We start from the raw sequence: 5396 nt of genomic DNA, 5'->3' as shown, positions 1-5396 counted from the left end.
ACTTGAATTTAGGTAGTTGTCTAATGTCACATCATACATAAATGGGGAAATGAGGATTCAAACTAGTTTGGCTCTGGAATCTTGAGTATTCACCATAGTCCTAGCAGTCAGCCCTCTGTCCTTCACTTCATTCCAACTAAGTCAAGGACACACCCTCTTTATTCTCATAAACCTTATGATTTGAGCAAATAAAAGGAATTTTACTCCTCCAAATATAGATAACTCTTGATTTAATCCAAACAAGCCATTTTCAATGAGAAAACCGAAAGGATTAGTGGTATTTTTGAACTCATGTGGTTAGGGTAAGTGTAAGTCAAGATCTAGGATGGCCAGAGTTTGCTCTTTATAGTTTAAAAAAAAAAATAAAGCAAAGATGAATGGACACACATTAACTGATTAAATAGGGCAAGGCCAGAATAAGCAAATAGTGGAGAAAGTGGTTATAGTGGTAATGTGGTCTACAATGGAGACTTAACAGTAACAGATGAATGAGAAACGTTAGTGCACAATTGCTTAATGTATTCTTCCTTTTATCTCATACTCGTCTGTTTCTTGCCTCTTTTTTTGCTTTTCTCAGTCTTTCTTATCTTTTAGTTCTATCTCAGTGTCCTAATGCATGCCCAAGTGGGACAGGATTTGGTAAACATTGTCAGGGATGAGGAATTCTAGGCCATTTCTTGTCTTGTTGCATGCTGAGTCTGACTGAGTCAAAAATAAATGTATTTTGCTCTTCATTTCTGCTACCTTCTCATGGGAGTTGCCAGAGGAACAAGGTTGAATTGCTTAGGGCTCAGAAGTGAGAAGAAACCACTGGGTTTGGAATGCACCGCAGAAATCAGAATTGTGAGATTCCAGAGAGGCAGAAGCATAATGTATGTCAGACTGTGGCTCCTTAGGGGGTCCTCCTAGGTGAGGTGAGGTGGGTGAAAAAGAAGTCTGAAAACTAGCATTGGTTGTAGTCCAGGCAGGGATGTGGAAGTCTGGTGAGAAGTGAGTGACAGGTGAATGTCTTGGCTTGCAGGCAGAAGATGATTTCAGAAAAGCTTGGGGACAGGAAGTCACTACCCAGGGACAGACACGCTGGTTATCAGCACCAAGCAAATCCAGTGAGAATCTCAGACTGCAGGCCATGAGAAAGATGAGAAGCAGCACAGTGAGACTTCTGTTCAGAAAGTGCTTAGATGTGAGGCAAGACACCATCAGGATATTCCTGGACCGATCACTCAAAACAGAAACCAAGTAACGGGAACTGGGTTACCAGGTAAAATTGCTTAACAAAGAGACCAGAGCTGGTTATAAAAATAGGTTATATATAAAAAAGCTGGTTATAAAAACAATGCTAGCCTAGGGAAATATCAAGAATGATAGGACTTAACATTATCAAATTACTGAATTCTTGGATAGGATTCTTTAAAAATCCTAGCTAGCTTTTGATTCCAGGATCTGTGACAGGGCTGAGCATGAAAGGTCATGGAGCTTATTTAGCATTTGGTTTGGGCATCTGAGGAATGCAGGATAGAGGAATGCTTTAGCTTTCTTAATGCTTCGATTAAATTGTTTCCTCTTATTTTAACCAGGTGGTATCTGTTATTTATGCTATTTGCATTTCTAACTCCACTGAAGGAAATTCTCAAGTGACAGAACAAGGGTGAAACTCTAATTTTGGATTTAGCCTCATAGAGGGAAAGTTTGTTTAACTTTAAACTTCAAATGGTAAGCATAGGTTAATTTATATCACAAGGCCAAAGTATCATATTTCTTTAAGTCTGATGTTCTGAACATTAAAATTTAAATATTTTATCAAAGTTTCTATTAACAACAGATTCTGAAACTGTTACATGGATACATGCCAATTGAGTGTACTGGATTCCTAGATTATAAAAGAAAGGATGTTTTTTAAAAAAATTCATATATCTCGGGGTGCCTGGGTGGCTCAGTCGTTGAGCGTCTGCCTTCGGCTCAGGTCATGATCCCAGGGTCCTGGGATCGAGCCCCACATCGGGCTCCCTGCTTGGCGGGAAACCTGCTTCTCCTTCTCCTTGTGTCTCTCTCTGTCAAATAAATAAAATCTTAAAAAAAAAAAAAAGAAAAAATTCATATATCTCTTCCACAACAGTGAATTTTTATGCTTCGTTGAATAAAAGTACAATTTTTAAAATAATACTCACTTTTGAGAGGACATTATTCTAATTGCATTGTGGTATATGTGCCTGCAAGTGCACATATCACAAATGTACAGCTCAACAAATTTCCAAAAAGCTGAGGATACCTTTGTAACCAGAGCTCAAATGGGGAGCAGGGGAACAATACAAAACAATACTAGCCTCTAGGCAGTACACCATGCCTCCAAAGTGACCACTAAGCTACCTTGTACCATCATGGATGAGTTTTTTTGTTGTTGTTCCTTTTGTGAGATAAATCTCACAATTTCATAATCTGATATAATAATATATAATAAGAATGAATGTTACGAATGAATATGTTGTTAGTAAACATAAAGAACATATTCTTTATTATATATTTATTATATTGTATATTAATAGAATAAATATTCCTTATTAATAAATGTATTCCTGGAGTCTAAATTTTTCTTTTAACATGCTTTGGAATTCATCTGTAATATTGAAAGAAGTTTATAGTTCATTTAATTCTCATTGCTGTATTTCATTTGGTGAATATGCCACAATTCATTTATCCTGATGAACATTTGGGTAATTTCTGACTTAAGGCTATTTTGAATAGTACCGCTATAAACATTTTAGTGCATGTCTTTTGGAAAATATATGTATGTTATTCTTGTTGGGTGAAGGGGAATTCTAGTCCATAGGTTATGCTTATCTTCAATTTTAGTGGAAGCTGCCAAATTAGTAGTACTTGAGGGTTTGAGTTTTTCTATATCTTTGTCAACACTTATTTTCGGTTTTTCTCTTTTTAGCCATTCTGGAGTCTGTGTACTGATGTTTCTTTGGGTTTTAACCTTCATTTCTCTGATAACTGAAGAGCTTCATAGCTTTTTATACATTTATTGAATAGTTGGATATGCTCTTTTTACAACTGTCTGCTCAAGCCTTTTGTGCATCTTTTCATTTGGTTGCCTTTTTAAAATTTGAGTTTTTTATGTAATTTTTAAAAAAGATTTTATTTATTTATTGGAGAGAGAGAGAGAAGCACAAGTTGGGAGGGCAGAGGGAGAGAAAGAAGCAGACTCCCCACTGAGCCCAGAGCCTGATAGGGGCTTGATTCTAGGACCTTGGGATCATGACCTGAACTGAAGGCAGACACTTAACTGACAGAGCCACCCAGGCGTCCCAGTTTTTTATGTAATTTTATACAAGTCCTTCATTGAATATATGTGGCATAAATGTCTTCTTCCACTCTCTGGGCTTGCCTTTTTATCCTTAATCATCTCTTTTAATAAGCAGAGTAATTAATTTTTTTTTTGACACTGGCTGAAAGACAATGCTTTACTACTTGTATGTACAGAAAATTCAACAGCGTCCACTCAGCCCAGTTTGGTGGCCACTTCCTTAGCCTTTGCCTTTTCCAGCTTGGCGATGCGAGCCACAGACTTCACACCCAGGACGTTGCCTCCCCAGTGGCAGCAGATCTCATCCTATCCGTCATTGTAGTTGGTCCTGATGGCTTCCACCAGCTTTGCCAGAGCTCCTTTGTCTTCTGAGTTGACCTGTGTGAAGGTGACAGTGGTGTAAGTCTTCCTGTGGACCAGATGCCCCAGCCTGGCCTTCCCCTTGATAATGCAGTAGGGAACCCCCATCTTACGACACAGGGCAGGCAGGAAAATCACCAGCTTAGTGGGATCCACATCATGTGCAATCACTACCAGCTGAGCCTTCTTGTTTTCCACCAAGGTGGTGACAGTGTTAACCCCAGCTCGAAGGATGGGTGGCCTCTTAGTGGGGACATCCCCTTTGCCTGCAGCTTTCTTCTCAGCCTGGGCCAACAATCTCTGCTTCTTCTCCTGCTTTGTCTCTGGTCTGTACTTGTGGGCCAGCTTAAGCAGTTGAGTAGCTGTCTGGGGGTCCAAGGCCTGGGTGAACTGGTTAATCGTGGGAGGCACTTTCAGATGTTTATACAGAATAGCCCTTTGCCATTGCAGCAGGATGTAGCGGGGCCATTTGACAAAGCGGGTGAGGTCCCTTTTGGGCTAGATGTCCTGTCCGATGCCAAAATTCTTGGGCCTCTTCTCGAACAGGGGATTGACCACCTTCTTGTCCTCCTGCTTCTTCATGACAGCAGGGGCCAGGGCCACCTTCTTCCCCTTCGCCTTCTTCCCTTTCGGCATCTTGGGTTGCTGGAGGAGAGAGCCAGAGTAATTAATTTTAACATAATTAAAATTATCAGTTTTTCTTGTTGGTGTTTTTAATGTGCTGTTTAAGAAATCTTTGTTTACTGCAAGGTTATAAAGATGTTCCGTTTTTTTTCTATATGTTTTATTGCTTTACTTTCCACATTACATCTAAAAACCATGTAGAATTGATTTTTGTTTATGGTATGAGGTAGAAGGTCAAGATACTTCCACACCCCCCCATATGGATATTAATTGTCCCACAACTACTTATTAAAGACACCATATTTTGGGCGCCTGGGTGGCTCAGTCGCTTAAGCATCTGCCTTCGGCTCAGAACGTGATCCAGGGTCCTGTGATCAAGTTCCACATCGGGCTCCCTGCTCCACGGGAGCCTGCTTCTCCCTCTACCACTGCTTCTGCCTTTGCCTCTGCCTCTGCTCCTACCTCCCTCTCTCTCTCTCTGTCTGTGTCTCATTAATAAATAAATAAAATCTTTAAAAAAAAAAAAAGATACCATATTTGCCTCACTTGCATTGCCATGATGTATTTTGACTTGGCATTATTAGAGGAATTTTCACAAAAAAAAAGAATATTCATGGCACATGCCATTACCTTTCTCATTGATACTTAAGCTTTTCTTTGATTTATCCTAAATTTTAGATTGCAACTCTTGGCTAGCAATGTCTTAAAATTTCAGTGTTACAGTGTCAAAGCATTGCTGGATTGCTTATCATTTAGAAGCCAACATCCTTTCTTTGGCAGACAGAGGTAGTCTATTTCCTTAACACTACTCTTCCAGTCAATTAAAGGAAGACCCTTGCCTTCTTTCCTAACTCACAGAATAGCTGCTTCCTTTACCTGGAACAGAGAAAAAAAAAAAATATATATATATAAATATCAATATTAGGCTCTTGAAAATAGGAAAAATATCATTTCTGTTTTTCCCATCAAAAAGAGAAAGGTTTGCTTGTTTTGTTTTGTTTTTTTTTTTTTAGTACCTTTTCCCTCAGTTATCTTTACTGGGTACTACAACCTAAGAGTGTATGTGTGCATAGTATACACACACACACACACACACACACACATA

General features: G+C 39.2%; 1 pseudogene; it reads right to left on the bottom strand.

Moving 5' to 3' along the window:
* Positions 1–3487: 3487 nt before the first annotated feature.
* Positions 3488–4324, bottom strand: LOC102747460 (large ribosomal subunit protein eL8 pseudogene; annotated as a pseudogene).
* Positions 4325–5396: the final 1072 nt, after the last annotated feature.

This window comes from Leptonychotes weddellii, chromosome 3 (genome assembly GCF_054177405.1).
Source record: "Leptonychotes weddellii isolate Sample4059 chromosome 3, ASM5417740v2, whole genome shotgun sequence".
Classification (NCBI taxonomy): Eukaryota; Metazoa; Chordata; class Mammalia; order Carnivora; family Phocidae; genus Leptonychotes; species Leptonychotes weddellii.
This window is presented reverse-complemented; position numbering and strand designations above follow the sequence as displayed.